Source organism: Euprymna scolopes, chromosome 13 (genome assembly GCF_053919585.1).
Source record: "Euprymna scolopes isolate OS-2025 chromosome 13, ASM5391958v1, whole genome shotgun sequence".
Classification (NCBI taxonomy): domain Eukaryota; kingdom Metazoa; phylum Mollusca; class Cephalopoda; order Sepiida; family Sepiolidae; genus Euprymna; species Euprymna scolopes.
This window is the reverse complement of record NC_136494.1, coordinates 74,473,507-74,498,710: the sequence shown is the minus strand read 5'-3', so window position 1 is coordinate 74,498,710 and position 25,204 is coordinate 74,473,507. Positions and strand designations below refer to the sequence as shown.

At 35.6% G+C, this 25,204-nt stretch overlaps 1 long non-coding RNA gene across 1 annotated transcript; it reads left to right on the top strand.

Annotated features, from left to right (window-relative positions):
- The first annotated feature begins 1,753 nt into the window (after window positions 1-1,753).
- Window positions 1,754-24,095, top strand: LOC145292361 (uncharacterized). Its single transcript, XR_013869585.1, has 3 exons — window positions 1,754-1,876; window positions 19,920-19,979; window positions 23,892-24,095. It is a non-coding gene; the product is annotated as an uncharacterized LOC145292361 (long non-coding RNA).
- Window positions 24,096-25,204: the final 1,109 nt, after the last annotated feature.

Below are 25,204 nucleotides of genomic sequence, written 5' to 3'. Positions count from 1 at the left end.
GAAGAGACGTTAAAATTGATTAATTTCATAGGAAAGACGTCTCTCCCTCTTTTCCACCCCTTCTTTCTCTGTCAGTGTTATTCTACTTGTTTCTGGATGTTATTTATGTATTAAAATTATCTTCAAACCTTATAGAAACCTTTTTAAATAGATATTGTTAGTTTGGGTCCAGTTACGGATTCAGCTTCATAGGATGAGACGATAATAAAATAATACAATCCTAATCTGAAAATTCCGGAAACATTATTTCGTGTATTTAAGATACTGAGTTGGTGATTCAAGAATTTTACGCTAAATCCGAATAAGATGGGTCTTAATTAACCCCAAAGGAGCGTGGTGCTAGTTTTCTAAAAATATGCAGTCTGAATTATTCACATCTGAGAGAATAATCTTACGATGCCGTGAAGGATAAAAACGTCATGGGGATTCGCCATCTTTCTTTAATTAAGGTAATATGCGGAAACGATACTGGCATATAGAACCCCATAAAGAAATCACGTAAAATATTATATGCTTCTATGCTGCATGTAATTAAGTCGACATGCATGCCATCTCTCACTTTATCTCGACACATACGCACACACACACACATATATATATGTGTTTGTGCGTGTGTGTATGTCTGTGTGTTTTCATGCGCGTGTACGTGTGGCGGTGTGTCATGACTGCAAACTAGTCCTACATTATTGCCATTACTTCGATGCGAAAAACGTTTTATATGCCGTCTTTTATTCTCTTGGATGCTTATTTCGATAAAAGTGAGGGGAACCTCTCTTCCAGTAGTTTTCAAGCATACACAGACATTAACGTAAACATTTCAACGTACGAGCACACATCACACATACGCGCGCACACACGCACGCGCATTCACGCATATAATATATCACATATAATATATATATGTATATATATGTATATATATATATATATTAAAGTAACCACAAAAATCCAACTCTGAATAAAACCGTACCGAATTTTGCAACACCAGATACAACATAAAATCTAATACATTCAGACTAATAGCCACTACCTTATGTAGCTTTCGAACATAATTTTAGACACATTCAGATGTGGTAATAAAATACTGCATTGCATCCTAGGAGCAATACCATTAGAATCGCAACATCTTTAGAGAAAAGAGTCCCTATTTTGTCTCATAAGATTAAGTCCTACCACTACTACCAGTTCTCTCCGGCAGTAGTTCTACACGTTCTATACATTCTGTGATTACACCGACCGTAACTGACTCATACATACATAAACCTAATATAATCTTTCGAATTTCCGTTTCATAAATAATAAAAGGCTTCCTCTCCAAGTCCGTTCATTCTGCTTAAAATATGAGCTCTTAAAAGTCTCATATTCCGGAATCTAGTTCTTTGCTTTATAAACGAACAGTTACTAAAATTAAAACCTGTCGTCACTAAAAGGGAAATATTGCGTCAATTTAATTTAATGTCATTTCCGTTGCGTGTGTGTGTGCGTACGATAAAAATCACTGTAACAGTGGCATTATAGCTCTCGCTCTTATTCTACGGAGTCAACAGTGTTTGTAAAGGAGTTTCTATTCCCTTGCTCTCTCTATTTCTCTCTTTCACACACACGCACACTGCGCGTATTTCCCTTTGCTAATGGTTTTTATTATAGTTCGTGCATGCGGGGATTTTTCTTCGTGTATTCGGGTGTTATTTTTCTCTGAGAGATAAATTTTGTGCGTTTATATTTTTGTGTGTTTAGGGAGGATGATGATGATTTAAATAATATTAATTTCAAAGAATCATTTATATTAATCCGAAACAACGTTTTCTATGTTTTACCATCAGGATAAAGACATGGGGAGAGACGTGGGGTCGAAAACGATGAAATTTCTCGCCAGGTAAGTGATATAAACTTGGAAAACTTTTAAGATAATGAACGTTAAAGGAGATTTTTTTAAGCACGGGAGCGTAAAAATTAGCGAATTAATTTGTACAAAATTTCCGTCTTTGAAAATTCTGAATTTTTCACACATCCTGTCAATCGCACCACTCCCGATCCGGTAAAAATTTTCCAGCGCTAGATAACGGGCAGAAAATAACCGTATAAAAAGTGTTTTGGTATCTGTATAAAATAAATAAATTTAAAAGATTAAAAACAATTTTATATTTTACTTCAAATTCAATTGTTAATGACGTTTGTCAGTATTTTAATGGTCGAAAATATATTTAAGTTTAAATTAAAATTTGTTTTCTTTTAAATGTTTACCTAACTAATTTATGCTAAGTTTCAATTTTTTTACGCAAGTAAAGTAAATTTACGTCGTATTTAGATGTTATGGTATATAAGTTTTTGTTTTTGATTATAATTTAAATAAACATTGATCATGAGTACAAACTATCGAAAAATAAGTTATAATATTACAAGAATATGTTTTAAAAATCGGAAATGAAGCTACAATTTTTCCTAATCTGATATCTATTCCGATACTGTAAGAAGTTCTGATTTTTCTTAATCTGATTCCTATTCCGATAAATTGTGCAAACCCTAATATATGTACATATATATATATAATTATTTTTTTACTATAATAATTAAATACCTACAGACTAGTGTTTCATCCTTTCGGGATTCGTCAGTGCAGGGTGTCACGATTAACACCATATATATATATATATATATATATATATATATATATATATATAGTATGTTTGTGTGTATGTGTAAAATGGAAATATACCCCAGCCAAGAAAGATAAAATAAATTCTCCAATAAGAACAATTGCCCACCACTTTCATGTCGTCGTTCGATGAATAGAATATAATCAAATTTAATGCAAACAAATACATATCTATAATATAAAGCTAATTGGGTGTGTGTGTGTGTGTGTCTGCTCACGAATAGGCTCCTATATGGTTGACTATTTTAAAAATCTGATTATATATAATGATAGAAGATGTATCGAGACAAAGGAATAGGTATGTTTGATCTGGTAGAACGGTGGTTCATAAAAAATTGTGGGGTCTGCGTTCGCGCCTGGTCCACAAAGTATGGAAATAAAAAATTAAAAAATTAAAAAAAACGTTTACAAGTGTTTTTGATATAGATGTACATATGAATACTTTGATAAGTATGGTTTCACTTAAATAGGGATGGTATAATAAAATTGTGGGGATTGTGTTCGCGCCTGGCCTCCATAGAATGCAAATAGGCACAAACTTTAATAAAGACTTTTCATATCTATCTGCGTAAGTATACTTTGATAATTATGTTTCAGTTTGAAGAAATATGGTATAATAAAATTACAGGGTATTCGTTCGCACCTGACCTCCATAGAATGGAAATATGTCATAAAGTTTAACAAGGTTTTTTAATATAGACCCACAGAATATTGTGATAAGTGTTTCAGTGTGAACAGGTAAGGTATAATAAATTATGGGGTTTATCTATTTTATTTTTACTTTCATCATAGTTTGCTTTGGGTTTGATACCTCCAAATTCAACCCAAATTTACAACCTTCCTTTTCATAAGCTATCATACTTTCATAAATCAGAGTCCATTTTCTGTAGTCAACGACGAGTACTTTTGATAGTGTGTATATATATATATATATATATATATATATATATATATATATATATATATATATATATATATTCAAATTGGAGATTTTAACAATTATTATCCCTGGTTCAATTCCTTTAATATCCTTAGTAGAAACTTAAATTCCGGCAATATTTATTAACTCAGGTAAAATACTTAGTAACCTACAGAACAAAACGATAGTATTACACATTTACCAATAATTTCTCGATTATACAAGCCGTTGTTTATCTTTGACAATAAGTCTCATCAGAATTCCAACACTGTACGTATCCTCCCAGTGGAAGTCTGGATACTGATCTTCCTCATTGCAATTTCTATCCTTTTTCATCTTTTCTGGTCATTTTCTTAAGTACCAACCGATGTTGGCGCCATATCTTCAATTCTCTGATAGTTTCATTCGTCTTTGTTTCCAGTATTTTTATGATTCTAGTTTTCTTTTAAACAACTTTTTTTTCGGTTAATAGACGATGTCATCTAATATGTTGAGCCTGTGTCTGCAATCGTGGATGATTTGCTTAATATTCATAATAATTTTTTATTAGTGTGACAGTCTACAGAGTTTTTATTCAGCCTTTTGTTTCATTTTTTTCTATCCGCTTTTCTAATTTTCCTGAACCGTTCTTTGTCCTCCTACTATTATTAGTCCTACATATTTTTCTTCTTCATGTTCTATATTCCCTTTAGTCTTCAGGGAAAAAATTCTACATATTTGCTATGTTTTTCTGCTTCCATGGCCTTAACCCTATTAAATACCAAGCGTTAATACCTGTTATTTAGCAGAGTTTTCAGTCTTGTTGATTAACATTCTCTTCTGCATTCTAACTGCTATTTTCCTATATTGGCTCCATTTACAAGATGTTCCCATCTGTTAACTTCCTAGAATTATAAAATGGCACGGAAATAATTGATCAAGTTACAATAAATACCTAAGCGAATCTCTCACTTCAAATCCAAAATTATTCAAAATGATTGTTTCTTCTTTTCGCCAAGTTTTCTACTAAAAGTATGATTTAACAAAGTATACTAAGGTTTTGGTGGAATATATTCCTACTAAAGCCATATCTATTTTTGTATTTCTTTTATAATAATGTAATGGGTTATTTTACTGCATCCGTTTGGGATGGGCTTTTTGTTTCTCAAATTCTATATTTACTGGTTCCCTTATCTTTGTCTATAAGGAAGCATCAGTAGTTCGTTTGATCGTGTAGTCTCATGTTGCCGTAAGCAGGAATCGTGTTTCTCTGTATAAATGTCCTTTTCGCAATAAGGTTGTAGTTTTCCTGGTTTAGGACAACAAAATTAAAGAAATACAAAAAAAAAGAGTTCGTCTTGTCAAGCCAACAACCGCCGGGTTTGAGATAACCACTGTCATCAACCTTCGTCTGTCTGCCTTCCCTCGACATAACCTGCCAACTCCTTTTATACATGTCTCCCGAATGATTTCACGTGATTTCGCGTGACTTCCACCAGAGCACACTTTTTAAAACTATGGGCGCCATCTTGATTTCTCTCTCTCTCTCTCTTTCGCCGAACTTCACCCGACATACACGCGGTAAGACCTCTGTTCGTGTGATCTGTTTTTCCATTTTGTTTTCTCCTTTCCTTCTGCTAACTTTAAACAACATGCCTCCCTGATCTCCGGATCACATTTCATAATCCCTCATCCACTGTGGCGGTCGTCTTTCCCTACTTGGTCTCTGAAGTGTCTCGCCATCCTCCCGCTGCACATCGCTTTCCACCGTTTCATTTTCCACTGATATCAAGAATATGTCTCGGTACTCCATTTACCGCAATGTTGTTGCTAGTGTTATTCCCTGTTATGAGTCCTCTGTTCCACTGTGTGGTACATCAAGGCCCTGGGGGCTTCATCCATACTTAATAACCGAGTTTGTTGGTCCCTGTTATCTCTATATCCCTGCTTGCCGGCTCAACCCTAGGATGCCCCCAGGAGTATTTGAATATTGACAGGTGCGGAACTGTCCCTTTCTATTGCCCCAGTCTAGGCGGCATATTGTACCGACATTGACCGCTTGCTCAGGCGAGGTGTTCCCTCTCTCTGCCACTGCCTTTATTGTCCGGTGGTTTCTTTCTATACTCCTGTTGCCACTGGGTCTAAAGAATTGATGGATATTCCATTTCTTTAGCACATCCGCAACTGTTGCCGATCTAAAACCAGTACCGTTGTCGGTTAGAAGCTTTTCCACCGGACCGTGCTCCAGAAACACCACGTCAATGGCTGCAGTGGCAGAGTCTGTTTTCACACAGATGTTACGTAGTCCCTATTTTAAGGCCAGGTTAACTCCTTTGGTAACTGCATCCAATTCTGCAACCATTCTACCCACTTCCAAGACAACCCCTGTTTCAATACTGCTTGTATCACACCACACGACTCCATCCAGTGTTTGCGACACGTTCCAAATTCCCCGAACTGTGTCTTGCTTTTCCACTTCTTTCAGGACCTCTTAAATCAAGGCGGTCGTTCTTCCTCCCACTCTATCATCCCATCTTCTACCTTCGGCATGCCTCTTGATGTAGCTGCATGCTTTTCTAAGCCAGGCAGCAATGGGGTAATGCCCGATCAGCCTACTGCATACCAAAAGCTCCCGCTTGTTGAGCTTGCTGCCTCCCCTAGACCTAACCTGTCAACTCCTTTTATACATATCTCCCGCGTGATTTCACAGGACTTCCACCAGAGTACACCTTTTAAAACTATGGGCGCCATCTTGATCTCTCTCAAGAGTTCCCATTTTTCACATTATTAATGATAGAATAAATTCAAAAATTGACATAATGGTTACATGAATGATTCTGCGCTATTAAATAGGTGCTGGCAAGTGTTGAACATTTTATATGCTAAAAGAAATAAACGTTAAGATGGACAAGAAGTCTGTTTGGAATAAAGACTTTTTGTCATTTATTTGTGTATGCTCTGTAGTAACATCGAGCTTCATAAACTAAACCATTATTATTAATAAAATAAGCACATTTTCCCATAAACAAATATATACTGCGTGTTAAATTATTAACGAGATAACATTTTTTCAGAAACTTACCCTCCAATCTACGGACTCGAAATTTGATATACAGGTTTTTCGCCAGAAATTTGGCGATTAAGGGGTCAAACTTCAACGATTTGTCTTTTGAGAACTGTACCAAACTCCTCCGATAATTTTGGGTCTACGCACTTGAGATTTTAGATATAGTTTCCTTGGACATGGATGTAACTTAATAACTTGATTTGAGCCCAAAAGAAATAATTTTAAGGGGTCATAATAGGGGTCAAAGTTTAAAAAATTGAACTCTGCGGTCTCTTCCAAATTACTCAGACAATTTCTGGTCTAAATATTTGAAATTTTATATAAAGGGTATTCAGAGATAGGGCAAGCTTTTTCATCAGTTTGGGTTGAACATTTTTAGTTACCAATATATAAATGTATGTATGTATATCTGTTTGCATGTCTGCCTTAAACTTTCAATAGACACGACGGATTTTACCAAGATCAGTATCGTTTTGAAGTTCTACCGTTTATACGACAAATATCGAAAAATTGGCTAAAAACATTAATATCTTCCCCTTCAACTAGGCACTTTTCTACAGGGGTTCACTTTTTTCGCCGGTATTTTTAAAAGCTATCTTCTCCTTTAGATTGTCTAGCCTTAATTTTAAAAAATGTCGCTTCCGGTTTGGCGGATGTTGTAACAGCATACATGTTAGGTTTTACCCCATTCTTTTCCTCCTTTACGGTACGGGTTCGAGCCTGCCTTCCTACTACCACTTTTTTTTGCTCAACATACACATCCAAACACCCGGGCAACGCCAGGCGCCCATGCTAGTATATATATATATATATATATATATATATATATATATATATATATATATATATATATATATATATCAGTCCGCCCGCCGTTGCCCGGTCGTAAAATACGCCTTAATATGATGTTTTAATTCATGCAAATTTCGTATTTATTATTATAGAGAAAATTCGTAATTGAGTATTGTATTGAACCCAGTATATATAGTAAGTATTTCAAAAGTTGACAAAAATTCTTCAGGTGCAAGCATCTCGAATCGAAACCGAAATTGCCAGCGTTACAGTCTTAGCCGTTATTTAATGCTTCAGCCATCTTTGTTATCGTCTGATCTATAGCCGAATGGACAAAAAAAGCTTACAGTTCAGCGACTTAAAGCTTAAAATATCCATGTACGCATGTTCTGAAGAAAGTTGACTTACTTCTGCCAAGGTCAATTGTATTGTTTTCATTTTTTACCAATAGAAGCTATTTTACAGGCTAAAAATCAAATCGAAGGTGGGCCACACACACACACACACACACACACACACACACACACATATATATATATATATATATATATATATATATATATATATATATATATATATAGGTTAATCATTTACTGGAAACGTTCTTGGTTTGTATATGCCAATCCTAATGGATCAAAAAAATCTTTCTTATAAATACAGATTATTTTATAATGAAAAAAAAATGTTTATATACAATTTTTGTAAATTAAGAAAAAATCTAAGCTTAGTGTAAACAAAGCAAAAGAAAAAAAACAATTAAGTTTCGTATCTAAGACAACTCACTTACTAAGAACACTCTTACTAGAAAATAAATTAGAACTAATATCACTTTAAAAAAGGCGTCGAAAATGGTAAAATAAATAAAATACCAACGGTTAAAATTTTTGAAATAAAATTAAAATAAAAGTAGAACAATAATAATGATACAGAAAATACGAAAATAATTAATATTTATTATAAAAAAAATTAGCCTGATACTTAATCTTTGTAACTGAGAAGGAACAGTAAAGTGTGTGGGGCCAATTAAATGACAAAAATATTTCTGCAACTTTCTACATGAACCCGCAAATTGAACAGAGTTTTCAACCTTAATATTACAACAATACTCCATACACAGCTTGATACTAGATCTGAACAAATATAGCATAGCCTTCGGCAGGAGAAAATGTTTAGAGCGATAGAAAAAAAACAGACGTCATCAGAAGCAGAAAGAGCAATGGATTTAATATCTTAACTCAAAAGATTTGATGCAAAAGGAAATACAAATTAGTTTCAGAGTTAACTTCTGGTCAAGAGGAAAACCTTCCACGTGAATATTATGAATAAATAGGATACATCTATAATTGGCAGTCACGAAGTATCTTAAAAGAATTAAACGAAGAAAGCAATATTGTGCTCTAATCTAGAACTGAACTATGGATTAGCTGTATCTTTCAACAAATACGAGGGAGATGGACGAGAAGCTACATTAGAATAGAGTGGTGTCATTATCATAGATGTTAATTTTTTGAATAATATTGACTTTTCCCAACGTAAATTTTTATTTCCCTAGCAAACAATCACTGTTTTTGGTTATATTACATTTTAAATACTAGATTATCAACAATTATCATTATCAGAATTCTATTCTCAAATGTAAAAATGTCTATTTCCCATCACTACTATTTCATTTGAAACAGTTATCCACATTTTTTGTTCTTTTCCTACCTTGTCACGTAACATTATCGACACAATGTGTAACTTGCATTAATTGTTTTACTACATTGGTGAATGGCTTCATACCTGCTTATGACAAATAGTAGTGAAGTTAGAAAATCTACCTGTATATTTTCTCCTTGTATTTTTATAGGTGGTTTTTCAGCAGTTTTGTCCAGACTGCATTTTCTGTTGCTTTTAGTATAAAATTACCTATTACTATCGTAAACATTTAATCAATGATTAATGTGAGAATTCTATCGTATGTTTTTACTGAGTGGATTCATGTCGTGACTATTCTTGCTGCTTGCTGCTTTTTGAAATATTTTAAAATAAATTTGTCAGTTCCTCATAGAAAATAGTGGCAATAGCTGCTTTCGACTCTACTTCATTCAGATTATACCAAAATACATATATAAAATATCAATGATTTAACTTTCCAGATAAAATATCAAAAAATAAATATGACACGTAGAAATTTGCAAAATAATTTGTGAGAATTTTTATGCAATTTTCGCAAAGCCATAAAGTGGTTCTAACTATTTTCGTTTTTTTTTTTTTAATAATATTTTCTGCTTAAGCAAATTGACATATCTTGTCAATTTGCCATGGGAATTTGTTTTGCTTTTTCTTTCTCTTCGTTCTGTTACTTTTCAATTAGGATATAAAAGTTATTTAAAATAACAAAATAGAAAAAAAAACTCCCAGCTAACAAAAAAGACAACGTATGTCTAGCTTTACGATTTTAAAAATATGCAAATTAAATTTGAAAAGTCTTTGCTTACATTTTCCTTTCCCTCCACTGCGTAGCAATTTACATAAAACATCATCATTATGAGCAGCCGCATTTTTAATATAGAATCATTATTCTTTTCTTTAAAATAGCATCGTCGCCATCGTCGTTTTTCTTTATATGACATTATCATCATTATCATCGCTCTCTGTTCAGAAATATTGCATAATCATTATAAGTACTTTCTTAATATACTATCATCATCTTCTTCTTTTAATGTAACATACGCACCATCTTTTTTCTATCTGCACCGCGTGCCAGAATTATATGCAATCGATATTTTTGCTCTAAGTCCGATAGTTTCCAATGAAATTTCTGAAATTTAACACATTATATGGACACACTAGCACAAGCGCAGATATAAAATTTTAAGCTAATCTGCACAGTAATAAACAATTGGCAGACATTTGAGTGATTTGAATTTTATTCAGCGTGCCAACTTTATATGCAAACCAATGCTAAAATATGGTAAAGTGCTAAAAGATCATCGAAACATTGATTATTTTAATAATTTGTAAATTGAGAACAACAATAAAAAAGAGCAAACAACTTCAATATGGTTTCATAGTACAATTAATATCTTATATAACTGCCATTTTTATTGACAAGAGCAAAAAGCCTTCGGTCCATTGAAGATGTCAAACTTTCGATTTCATCTGATGAAATATCTTTGACAGCAGTCAGAATAGCATTCCAGAGGTCATCCTTGGAGTAGTATTGATTTCCTCCGGAGTAAATATTTTGTTTCAAGATGCTCCACAGATTTTCGGTAGGAATTAAATCTGGAGAACAGGCTCGCCATCGCATTATTTGCCCATGTTTGGCAAAAACGCTCTCCAAATATTCAGTAGCTATCCTTGCAGAATGAGACGGTACATTATCATGCATGAATACCATCTTTTTCCGGAATGCCAAATTCTTCTTCTTGTGCCAGGGTTTCAAGTGTTCCTTAATGAAGTCAATGTAGAGTTTGGCGGTAATTTTCACTCCATCTGCGACTCTGAATCGTCCTACAAGGTTATTACCAATGATTGCAGCCCAAAACATCACACCACCACCTCCTTGTTGACACTTGATCCTTTGGAGACGTAGACCCTCATTATGGTACCATCTTCCCCTCAACCCATCGGGTTCATTAAGGGTCGCCCAACACTCATTGGTTAAAAAAAAACGTTTGAAAATTCACCTTCATGTAATCTCTTGTCAACTCCATCCTCTTTTTCTTGTGGATATCCTTCAATTGAGGCCGGACCTCTGGCTTTCCAAATTTTGCAACCGTCCTTAGGATTCGGCAATGAGTTGATTTGGCACATCAAGAACGCCAGCTTTCTCAAAAACTTATTTGCTAGTTTCAAGTGGGTTACGGCGAACTTCTCTCTTGATCTTGCGCATTGTTCGACCTGACAGATATGATTTCTTACGAATTTTCCCTTTGTCAGTGGTGAGGGCCCAGCTTGCGGGCTTTGGGGAGTATGGAGCCACCCTTTAATTAGCATTGCTCCCAGGAGGTCCACTCTGACCCGGAATAGTAGTACATGTTAGGGTCCAACTATGGGTTAAATAGAAACAGACTTGAAAACAACAAATATATTCTATGAAAAAAATTTCTTCAAAATCTTTGGATTCGACATTAAATAATCCGGAAAGGGTTGATATGCCGTAAAACAAAACCAACCAACCAAGCAGGTGACAGCTGGCAGATTCTGGGTGTGGCAGAAGAACTCAGCGCCGGCTCACAAGTTCAAAGAGACTCAAGTTTGGCTTCAGAAGGAGTGTCACTACCCCTTTTCTCCTCCGACCTGAACATGATGGATTCTTTCGTTTTGACATATGTCGAGAACATCAACAACGTAACCTCCCACAACGCCAAAGCATCGGCGCTTGTGGAAAAGGCATGATCGGGTTAGCTATTCTACAGAATCAAGTTACTTCATTAGATTTTTGTAAATAAAAGTGTTAAAGTAAAGCTGTTGTGTTGTTTTCTATACGGCGACAAATTTATCGTTCCTCCCTGCATATAGCAACACTATGTGGGATTAAAGAGTAAATAATGCACATACACACACATACACACACACACACACACATATATATATATATATATATATATATATATATATATATATATATAAAGTTAATAAGGTACCAAAGGATTCTTTAACTGTACACCTATCACTTTGTATGAAGCCCAACAGATACGGTTGGAGCTTAAATATAATAATAGAATTATAGACAAGACAAAGCTATATATTGGCAATGTATAAATGGAAAAACATCAATAAAGAGCACATAACACGCCCCTTAATTGATGTTTTTGAAGCCATTTTTAATACAGTATCATCATCATTCTTTTTCTTAATATGACATAATCATAATATTTTTGTTTTAATAGTCTCATCATTAGCATCGCGTTTATCATATCATGATATCATTATCATCATTTCTGTAATATATCATCATCGCTTTTTTGTGTTAATATTACATAATTATCACCATCTTTTATTTTTAATATAACGTCATCATCATTATTTCTTTCTTTTTTTCAACATCAACGTACCTTAACATTCCTCTCTAATGTCAACTTTCTCCGCAGAAATGCCATGTTCTCTTTATTTCCTAAATTATAATTTTTTCCACCAGCTTTTGCTCCTCCTTCCAATTTTCTTCAGGTTATTTCTTCTTATTCTAGTTCTACACACGCACCGTCATTCCCTCTATCGATTCTCCTTTTCTCTTACCCAAATTATTTATTTCCGGGAACAAATTGCCCGCATAAATTTCCCATGGTCATTCCTATTCACTCAAACGTTCTTTCCAATACCAGTCTGATTTCCATTATATCCTCTACTCTTTCATAAAGCACACGCTCGCTTTTCTTCTTTTAATATTGAAGCCTTTACATCGAACGAATAGAGAGATACCTTTAATATCACTGACTTCATATAGAACGTTTCTGTTAAGAGTGATACACTAAAATACAAAAACCCGTTAGAAAATAAAATAAAGTTATTTATTGGTGAGCGATGCATTTCGACGCATGAAGAACTGGCATAAACTCCGATTTAAAGAAATGAACGCACAAATGACTCAATGGATAATAACGCAGAAAATTGGCAAGCCGAGTTAAAATCTGATCAGATCAATACGGTTTAGTCATTAATGAGTTTAGAACAGTTCCCCATTCGCTGTCGATATAATAACACCATGTGTTCAAAGTTACAATGCTCACATATTATTAATCGGTGTAGTTTCCAAGTTGGCAGAGATCTTATATGTTTTGTTTTCTTTGGTGCAGCAAAGAGAGTCGAAATCAAAGAGGAAAAAAGAATTCATTTTCCTTACATAAGCACATTCATTTCTGAATATTTTAGGTGAGAATTGAATTTTCGTAATTTCAGCATTTTTCGGACTAATGTTCTCTTGGATATTATTATCACAACACTTCGATTGCTGTAACTTCTGCTTTTCTTCAGGTGTATCCTGTCGAACTCGGAAAACTTTTTGTCTAACTATAGAAACGTTTTTGTCAAACTCGGGAATCTTTTTTGTTTAACCCGGGAATTTTCAGGGAATTTCGGCAAAGCCCCTTATTTAATCAAGGGTTGTAGTATGTTTCTTTACCGTCAGTCATGATTTAGTAGAAGTTCTGTGCAAGTCGCAATAGTATTTTGAGTGTCGCCCACTGTATCAGACGTCTTTGTCTAACGCAAAGCAAAAAACAACATTTTGGTTAAAACGTCAAGCAGAGTTCCCTAGTCACAAGTTGAGTCGAGTAGATTTCGTTGTTAACAACACGAGATGCACGTCGGCGTTCTCTATTCGCATGTCTTAAACGCTTCTCCCACTCCTCCCCGCGGCTTCCCCTTTATAATCTTTCCGGAGGCTTTGAAAGACAACAGCCGCCATCTTGGCCTCTTTTTTTTTCTTTTTCTGTCTTTTAGCCTACTGCCGAGACAGATTCTCGCCCGTTTATGAGGTAGGTCCTCTCTATATCTATCACACTCCCTCCTGATTTCATGATCACAGAAATGGAAATGTGGTGGTGATCGCCGTCGCCGGGTGCTTCTCTTCTATGTTTAAGCTCTCGTCCGCGGACTGGGGGTTGAAGAATACCGCTTCTGCTGGAAGGCTACTGATATCAGAGTCACCTTCTAATGGAGCTGCTGTGAATCAGCGATTTCTTATTGGACCCTGACTCGGAGTCAGACTCGCTCCCGTTTTTCACGGGTAACCGCGATTGTGTTGTCGGCCGTAAGTCCTTAATTCGACGAGGCACACCGTCGACACACATTGCTTGCTTGCTGATCACTTCATTGATGCGTCCAAATCCATACTGAATCGTACATTTGCCGCGCGGGTTCTTGATCCACACAACATCCCCTTTTTCCAGCCTCCCTCCAGTTACGTTTGTCTCAGGTACTGGGTTCGTTTCTATGCTCTTCACCCTAACGTGATACCTGTACAATATGTCGGTCGGCGCTGTAGAGAGTGATACACCATCATTTGGATTCACGTTGTATAAATAAATTGCTTCAGACACCGCACAGCCTGTTCTGGCGGCGATAGTTTTTACAGTTCTGTGGTTCCGCTCAATAATCCCATATTCGTTTGGTACGTAGGCACATTTGAACCACAGATGTACTCCTAAGTCATCGGAAAACTTTTTGAATTGTTCACTGGTGAAAAAGCGGTGCCGTTGTTATTTTCTCCGTTGGGGTGTCAAGTTCGAGGAAGATGCCGTTTAGCTGACGGATGACTGCTGCCGTATCTTGCCGGCGGAGCCGCCGCCATATCGCAAATCTAGATGGGCCGCAGTCAATGAACGTTCGGTAATCCTCGAAGTTGTGGTGAGTAACATCTATCGCAAGCCGGCTCTAGTGGCTTTTTACGTCGAGTTTTCCTTTTTCCCAGAGAAGGATGCCGGGTCGATGGATTGGCAAGCCACGCAGCTCTCAACCACTCTTTTAACGCCTGCTTTTCGTACTTCAGGGTAATCTAACTTAGCGAAATACAGGGTTCGCTTGATCCCTGGATGTCCACTTTGGTGGTGGACTTCCTTGATTCGATCAAACTTAGCAGAAGACGCGGCTGAGGTGCAGGCCAGTTGTATAGGTTCGGTGGTTTTTCTAGTTGTGTCAATCCATCTGCGGCGAACTCTTGTTAAACAATCGGCCTTGTTCAGGCTGAATCTGACCAGGGAGATTTCTATTGACAGCGCATATTCTTTTTGGATCCTCATGATCTATCGAGCCGCCGTCGGGTGAGCATCTCGCTCGTAGCTTTAGTTCGTACTCTGGCCCTACCGGTAAGGGTGTCCGAAATCCACTTGTTGACGCAGGCAAAATATGTAAACAGCCGCAGGGTAGTCGACTTCCAGAGGATTGCCATGTTTATCCCCTTAATGATGGCATCAAGCTCGGCCAGGTTTATATTCTGGTAGTGCCGTTCTGGGCGTAACCAGCAGACAGCTTCCACCACGGCCCCATCATGGACTATTGATACGCCTGTGGAAAGAGAGCTTGCATCAACCCACACACTCAGGTCCCGGATGTCGGTGCACCATCTGTCCCGTGCAGGGTCCTCCTTGTGCACTCTGTTGAGGATTTTCTCCGCCATTGAGTTGAGAGGGGCGTCGTGTGCCACATCGTCTCATCCAATGGTGACCTCAGGCGCTCTCCTCTTTATAAACGCTACCGCAACACGAAGCCAGCCGGCCACAGGGAGGTCTCCAACCAATTTTCCGCACCAAGAAAATATGTTTCTTCGCTTGACATCGCGGGTCATGTCTGGGACTTCATTTCCCCGTTTCCAATGCAGGACGCCGTCTTCTCTCCGGACCTGTAAACTGAGCACCCGTGCGGCATCCTGTAGTCTCTCCGGCTCCTTACTGAGAAGTACAAAGTTGCGGAGATGCTCCTCTACACGCGTCACGGATACAGCCCCTTCATTCACGTACACGTCATCAATATATGCAGATGTTGCCTGCCTTATGCGCTCATCCTGAGCCAGAATGGTGTCAACAATTGTTTGCATAATTGATGGCGCCACGTTGAGTCCGACCCCCATACGGGTTAAGCAGTATCTCTTCCCTTTAACTGTGTGATAAGGCCATAGTGACTGGTGTACATGAACTTGAAGGTACGCCTTCCGAAGATCAAGCACGCACACATTAGACCCTGCTTTCCGCCATTCCCGTAATTTATCAGCGTACACGTCTGCGCGGGCTTTAAAGTGGTCCACGTGTTTGTTTAACTCCCTATAATCGAGCACCGGCCTCACTTTTTGTTTGTTTGGCTGGACGACCGCCATTAGTGGGATTAAACTCTTTGGAGGTCCAATACCTTCTCAGGATAAGGAACAAGCAATCCATTGTCGATCCAGGTCTCTAGTTCCCTATCATACTCTACGCGAGCTCCGGGGGAAATCTTGTTGTTTTCCAAGTGTCGCAACGTTCTTTGCGCACAAGTGTCTGGGCGCAACCCGTGTCCAGACGCGCGTGGCACTTACGCCCGTTAACGTGTACGCTTACCGCAGGTAGCACCTTGTTTAATGACGATCTGGGGAGAAGACTGATGCTGTAAGCTCCTCCTCTAGCCCGTTTCCCGGACAGGCGCGAGCCAGGAGTCCCAGGTTTTTGCATTTGTGACACCGCAGTCCGCTAGGCTTCTGGGTCGTTGATCGCAACGAAAGGCAACCACGAATCTGAAGCAGTTAACACTTTTGGTGTTTTCGCTTCTCATCTCTGGTATCCATCAGCACGGTACGAGTCCTCTTAAACAGCTCTTTCAATGACAATTGGCTTGAGGCTCACAAAAGTCCTTTTGCATGGCATGGCAATCCATTCACGAAGGCTCCCTTTATCCAACACGCTGGTGTGCTAGCTGCTGCAAATCCGTCAAAAACTCATCCACGGTCTTCCCTGGCCGAAGGCGGCGGGTGGTGAACTGTGCCGTAAACGAATCCGTCCCGTAAGCCTTTACAAGGGCACGCTTTATTTCCTCGAGGTCACTCCGTGTGTCATCCGGGAGTTGCCGATACGTCTCGCGAGTCGCACCCTTCAGCCGCTGCGGCAGTACTCGCTCCACCTTGGTTACCTCGCACAGCTCTCACGTTAACTCTACACCCTCTAGCCATTCTACTCTTGGAACGTCCGTTGCTGCGCCAGTGAACACGGAGATGAGTCGGAGGTCAAACTGTCTTAGAGCCATGATTAGGATGCAGCCGAAATAGCTTGTATAAGAAGTCTTTGTCTAACGCAAAGCAACAAAACTTTTTGGTTAAAACGTCAAGCAGAGGTTCACATGTTACAAGTTCTGTCGAGTAGAATTCGTTGTTCACAACACGAGAAACACGTCGACGTTCTCTATTCGCATGTCTTTAAGACGTTTCTCCCACCCACACAAGAGGTCGAACCTTCAGCTTCCAATAGAGTTAAATTTATTCCTGAATTTAACCATGCGGAGAATTCTAGTTTACATCATACGAACCTTGATCATATGTTTATTTTTAAATATACAATCTTACTACTAATCAATATATATCAATGTTTGTTACTACATATTATATATATATGCATTTTTAATATTCACTATTTATTACTACATATTATTAATATATATATATATTATATGGATATATATTTAGTATATAAGTGTATTGTATACTATATTAGGTCTACTTAGGGCCAGCACATGTTCTGCTTCGTTGAGTCGAATTACTTCAACTGTTCTCTGTCTTTATTATTATGATTCTCCTATTCTCTTCATATGTAGTCAGTCATACACGACTTTTTAAATCCTCCCAGGTATTATGAATTAACGATATCTTTCTAACTTTAATTTAGTGGGAGGTATGTCTCATACTGTATAGGTCCTGAATATGACCTTAAACTATAACTGATAGTGAGGCCCCAGCTTGCAGGCTTTGGGGAGTGTGGAGCCACCATTTAATTGCTGGGTAGTTTTTTGGTTTATATCCGTTAGAAGCGCTGAGTGATCACGAGGACTCTTCATCGAAATATCTTCCACTACATTATGTCGAGGAAGAAGAGGAAAAAAAGATCGACAAAGGAGTCTTACTCCGAAATATATTTCTTTAAAAATAAACACCCGTTTATTTTTTAAAAAAATTCGTGTTGCAGTTTTGGCTTCAAATGTATTTATACATGTTTTATTCTTCAAATTTCACTCAGCGCTTCTAACGGATATAAACAAAAAAAACTACTCAGATTTTCAAAATGCGCGACCACGCGTCACCTATCCGGCTTCATAAAAACCCCGCAGTTAACAACATCACGTGGACTCTTCACCGAACTATCTTCCACTACATTATGTCGAGGAAGAAGAGGGTGAAAAAGATTGACAAAGGAGTCTTACTCCGAAATATATTTCTTTAAAAATAAACACCCGTTTATTTTATAACAATTTTCGCATCGTAGTTTTGGCTTCAAATGTATTTATACATGTTTATATATATATATATATATATATATATATATATATATATATATATATATATATATATATATATATATTTAAATAAGGGGTAGTCACCAACAATGTCTATTTTTTAACATTATTTTATTATTCCGTGTCTTGGTTTTTCATTGAGAATTATGTTTGACATCATTGAAATCGTTTTTACGCGTTTCAGACGTTCTGTGAAGCGTCCTCGTCAGAAATTATTTTCAAATGTGTTGGAGATGTAAAAGTGGCATTTTCGTAGTTAATTTGAAGTGTTTCCAAGGGGTGGACCCGTGAAAGTGTCTATTATTCCTTGGCATGTTCAATTTTTATTACTCTTTTGTTGGGCTTGTCGGGGGTGGAGGGCCGCTGACCTCGGCTGTAGTCACTCTCGTGTGGTGTTTCTCTCTCTCACTCTCTCTTTCTGCTTGTGTTTTTCCCCTTTTCTTTTAGGGTAGGGTCTGTGTGTGTGTGTGTGTTTTCTTTGATTGGTTTGAGAATGTGTGTACTGTTTTATAGTATTATGAGATTATTTGCTTCCCTAGGAAGGTGACTGTGATACAAGGTCGTTACTAATGTGTATATGTGAGGAGGGGGGACCAGCTCTTCTGAAATAAGGGTAGGGGTGCTTTCATTCTATTTTGATATTTATTTTTTGTGATTCTTGGATTTTAGTATTGTGATTTTTCGTTTCAGTCTTTTCGGGTATTCTTTATATTATGTTTGTTTAGATAGAGGAGTGTATTTAAAAATATGTATAGGGGATTTTTTAATGTTTCTATTTATTTGTCTCCCCATGTGGGTATGGCCAGACCCAGGATCGGTTCCTAGTGTGGGGAATATTATGTTCCCCAGAGGGGGGGGGCAATTGGAGGGGGTATAGGTATGGGAGGGGGAAAATTGTACATTTAAAAAAGTTATATGTCTCACAGAATTCTTACGAGAATTGTCCACAACGACCCGTGGCGCAGTGGATAGAGTACTAGGTAACTTTGGTATATTAGTTACATTTTTCTAGATGCTGAATTTTGGGTACGATAAAATATTACCTCCGTATATAAAATAAGAAGTCCCGTTCGAAATTCTGTGCAGATCACTGATTTTTACAGAAAGATGTACCTGACGAAATTGGCATTGACCGAAATGAAAACAGTTGTCCGGAGAATCAAAAAGAAAATACAGAAAACTCATTTGCAGCATTTTTTTTTATACTTTACGAAGATTAAAATCAAGTTATGACTTTAATAAACTTCGGTTATAGAATCCATATATCAATTTCAGTCTACCTGTTTTTATTTTGGCGTGCTTGTGTTCTGCATCTCTTTATGATGCGATTAATCGTTTTATCCTAGAACATTGGATTATAATCTACCTATTGGCTCTGTTTAAGCCAGCATTTTAAAAAACACTAACTTAGGATTGAAAGTGCTTCGTCTTCTCCTATATCACGATTCACTGCTTAGCAACTTCGTTTTCTAGACATTATGTAGTGGTAAGAATTGCGTGGTGGATGATGGTATATGACTTGTTTCCAACCTTTCTTTCTATCCCCATAGATTGCTGAACGATCCCGTTTGCCTTGTCTCGATGTCCTTACCGATGACCTCCATACCTTCGTACGTTTGCTCTTTGCCTAGTCTCATAAATCTTCCACGTACCTGCTTTTTTTCTCATATTGTTCTTTTCGAGACTTTTTGTATCCAGTTTCATGCGCTTTGTCTTTTAAGTGCTTGGCCGTAAATTAGACTTTGGTTTATGTATTTTCTTTCTGTTTTTTATTATATCATCATACTTATGAGATTATTTTCTCTTTTTCTCTGTTTTACAGCGATTATGTTATTGTCGTTCTTCGAATGCAATGCGTTGTGAATTGTTATGTATTCTTCTTCTTCTTCTTCTTCTTATTATTATTATTATTATCATTATCGCTGTTGTGGTTCTTTCATTATTATTATCATTATTATCATCGTTGTTGTTGTTAAATTATTATTATTATTATTATTATTATTACTGTGTTGTTGTTTCATTATTATTATTATTATCGTTGTTGTTTTATTATTATTATATTATAATTGATATTATTATTACGGTTGTGTTGTTGTTATTTTATTATTATTATTATTATTATTATTATTATTATTATTATTATTATTATTATCGGTGTTGTTTATTATTATCGTTGTTGTTGTTTTATTATTATTATCGTTGTTGTCGTTGTTTCATTATTATTATCGTTGTTGTTGTTTCATTATTAATATTATTATTAATATTATGATCGTTGTTGTTTTATTATTATTATCGTTGTTGTTGTTTCATTATTTTTATTTTTATCAACGTTGTTGTTGTTTCATTATCAATATTATTATTAATATTATGATCGTTGTTGTTTTATTATTATTATTATTATCGTTGTTGTTGTTGTTGTTGTTTCATTATTTATATTATTATCGTTGTTGTTGTTTTATTATTATTATTATTATTATCGTTGTTGTTGTTGTTGTTTCATTATTATTATTATTATTATCGTTGTTGTTGTTGTTGTTTCATTATTATTATTATTATTATTATTATTATTATTATTATCGTTGTTGTTTTATTATTATTATTATTATTATTATCGTTGTTGTTGTTTCATTATTATTATATTATTATTATCGTTGTTATTGTTTTATTGTTATTATTATTATCGTTTTTGTTTCATTATTATTATTATTATTATTATTATCGTTGTTGTTGTTTTAGTATCATTATTATTATCGTTGTTGTCGTTGTTTCATTATTATTATTATTATCATTATTATTATCGTTGTTGTCGTTGTTTCATTATTATTATTATTATTAGTATCGTTGTTGTTGTTGTTGTTTCATTATTATTATATTATTATTATGGTTGTTATTGTTTTATTGTTATTATTATTATTATCGTTGTTGTTTCATTATTATTATTATTATTATCGTTGTTGTTGTTTTAGTATCATTATTATTATCGTTGTTGTCGTTGTTTCATTATTATTATTATCATTATTATTATCGTTGTTGTCGTTGTTTCATTATTATTATTATTATTAGTAGTAGTAGTAGTAGTAGTAGTAGTAGTATCGTTGTTGTTTCATAATTATTATTATTATTATCGTTGTTTTTTGTTGTTGTGTCATGATTATTATTATTATTATTATTATTATTATTATTATTATTATTATTATTATTATTATCGTTGTTGTTGTTGTTATTTTATTCCAACACGGCCCGTAATCTGCAGAAAAACAATTATTTCTTTATTGATGTTCTTTGTTCAAAATTATACGAAGTTACTTCAATAAGTTTTCAGACTTTTTTCATAGGGGTCCTTTTATTGATAGTAAACGCATGAAGCTCTAGTCCCCTTCGCAGTAATCTCCTCCGGCTGCAATGCACTTGTGCTATTCCAACAACTTCTGGAAGGCCCCATAGAAGTCCTCTTGCGTCTGTGTGTCAATGAACCTCGTCACAGCCGCTTTCATCTCCCCAGTTGCCTCATAACGACAGCTTCAAAGGTTTAGAGAATAACAAAAAGTCACAGAGAGCAAGACCTGTCCTATAGTGATGGTGAGGAACTGTCTAGATGGCCATCTTGGTCAAATTATCCGTGACAAGGAGGGAGTTGTAGACTGGTACATTGTTCTGGTGGGAAATGCATTTAAATATATCCTTATTCATGCAGAACGTATTTAGTATAACAGAACTAATTCTCTGCCGGATATTATATATGTGTGTGTGTGTATGGTTGTGTATGTGTGTGTATGGTATTATATATGTGTGTGTATGGTATTATATGTGTGTGTGTATGGTTGTGTATAGTACTTAATCAAAAGTTAAAAAATGACTTAGATGCAATCAGCTAGAACCGAAACCAAAACATCTGGTTCCCAGTCGCAATTTCTTACCTGAACTATCGAAAGATGATTACGAAAGATTTAACATTAAACAATTTCAAGCTGTGAATATATTTGTGCGCATGCGCAAAACTAATAAAACTATGTCAGTAAGTGGTAATGAACCTTTTGCATTTAAACTTGCCAACAAAACAGCGAAACCAAACATCATAAATAAATAGATATTGAGATATAAAGAACTTCAAGTATAAGAAACTGTTACTATAAAGATCCAATTCGTAATAAAAAAATCCGAAAATGGTTGCTATGATTTATAACAAAACAACCAAACCAAACACCAAGAATAAATGTTTGAAGATATAAATAAATGGAAGCAAAACCATTTTAGCAAAATGTATAGATCCGACATTAAATAACAAAAAAGAAGACATGGCGTAAAACAAAACAACTAAACAACACAGTTCATATACTAGACTGCAAACTTGTTTTGTTTAGAGAATTTATTTAGTCGGGCTCGAGAGAGCGATTGTTTCTTTCTTCCCATTTGGCGAAATTCGGTTCTGCAAAAAAGAATAATAATAATGCAACAATGTTTCTTTTATAACACAACCAAGAACCATAAAAAAATAAGAATATAAAGAACAGGAAGCATAAAAATTTTCTTCAAAATTACTGGATTCAGCATTAAAGGACCGAAAAGTATTGGTTGGTTGGTTGTTTTTGTTTTACGGCATATCAACCCTTTTCGGGTTATTTAATGCCGAATCCAAAGATTCGGAAGAAAATTTTTTAAATAGAATATATTTGTTGTTTTCAAGTCGGTTTCTATTTAACCCATAGTTGGAACCCTAACAGGTACTACCACTCTGGGTCAGAGTGGACCTGGGAGCAATGGTAATTAAAGGGTGGCTCCACACTCCCCAAAGCCCGCAAGCTGGGGCCTCACCACTGGATATAGTTTAAGGTCATATCCAGGACCCCCATTGAGGGACTTTTACCCTCTGCAGGGGGGCAGTTGGTGTATTCTAATGCCCCACCGACAGGGCCCGAAAGTATTGATATGCCTAAAAATAACCAAACATTACATCATTATTAAATATTTGAAAATATAAAGAAATTGAAGTAAAAAAGCTTTTATCAAAATGTATAGATTTGGCATTCAAAAAAGTGTCCAATGTCTGATATGTTGCAATGTCCAATGTCTGACATGTGTATCAGTTAAGAATTATCGAGAAGATATAAAGAACTTGAAGTATAAAAATCTTATTAACATGATACGTTTCGTATTAGATGACGCGAAAAACTTTGATATCCTATAAGAGAAAACAAAATTGAAGTTGCTAAAATTGGAATAGAAATTAGGAAATTTTGATGCAAAGTTATCACAGCTTCTACTTATAAATATTTGCCTGTTAAATTGAATAATTCCTATTTTTCTCTTACGATCTGTTTTTTTTTTTTTTTTTTTTTACATTTGCCATTGTTTGAACGTTCTGTTCAAGTGTAAAAAGAAATTTGCCAAAGTCGCGAAAGTATTCTTTTCTTCTTCTTCTTCTTCTTCTTCTTCTTCTTCTTCTTCTTCTTCTTCTTCTTCTTCCTCTTGCCTCCTGTCGATGCTTTTTGCACTAATTGTTTTCCGTATTATTTTTATTTCAGGGCCAAGTATCTAGCCGAGCTTAAATAGCTGATATGTTTAGAGGGAAATACATGAACGCATAAAATGGACGTCTCCTTGGCGCCGAATGGGTGGGTTCAAGCAATCGGTGCACACAGTAATAGCAGTTTCATTATTTTTGGATACCCCTTACACAAAATTGCGAATACAATGTACAAAACTCGTAATTTTCTTTTTTAAGTGTTTTTTTTAATTTTCTGTATTGAACATACTTTTAAAATAAACTATTAAAGATTTTAAAACATTATAAATTTTTTTTTTTTTTTTTTTTTTTTTTTTTACAAAATAAATTCGCTTCCATGAGCCGTTATCGGGCGAGTGATGAATTAGAATATTGTTTAGTGAATTTATTGAAAAAGTCGATTAAAATCGTTAAAAGCACTTAAGCGTACCCTCCCTCTCATATTGAGCCTTATTGACGGTCGTTTTTTTTATACGAACGAGTAGAGCTTCCTGATTGGGAGGGGCAAGATACAATGTAAAATGGCTAAAACTGCGGTGTTTTTTTTATTAATATGTTTCTAAATTCGCTTTGGGGGTTTGCATGTGCTACAAGATGTTGGCAGATAAAGTTGTTAGGGGAAGACGATTGATATGTAAGACGGTAAGATGTACTGGTTCTAGTCATGTCGATGCACGAGTTGATTTTGTAGGCATATTCCCTTAAAGGACATTTAAAAACATACATGGCATTGCTAGTTTTTAGTAAATTGTTTTCGGTGTTGGAATTATTGTTTATTAGCAAATGAGTCGTTTTAAATTTCTTATAATAAACGATGAATCTAAATTTTAAAAAATGTTTCATGGTGTAGATGTGTTTATGTAAGATATTTCTTGTTATTTTATCGTCGATTTCATAATTAATGTGCATGGTTAGAGTAGAAAATGTTATTATTATTTTATTACTATTATTATTATTATTATTATTACTGTTGTTGTTGTTGTTATTGTTGTTGTTGTTGTTATTGTTGTTGCTGTTTTATCTACATATTATTACGCTTTGTTTTTTCGTAAACAAGTAAGGTGGCCTTTTAGCCGTGTGCAAAGTGCAATATCTGTTCTGATACTACACTTCAGTTTTCTGTCCTCGGTCAGTGGATGAGAAATCTTTCTAAACTGAGACAATTTTTATTTTTTGTTCCTATCGAGAGTGCCCCGTTTTGGGGAACTGGATTTTTTCCCACATTAAAGACCAACCTTGTGTCTAAACTTGCTGTCGAGGCAAGTAAATAGACACAAGTCAGCCATTTAATATTTTTTAATAGTTAAAACATATTTAATTTGGAATCATCAT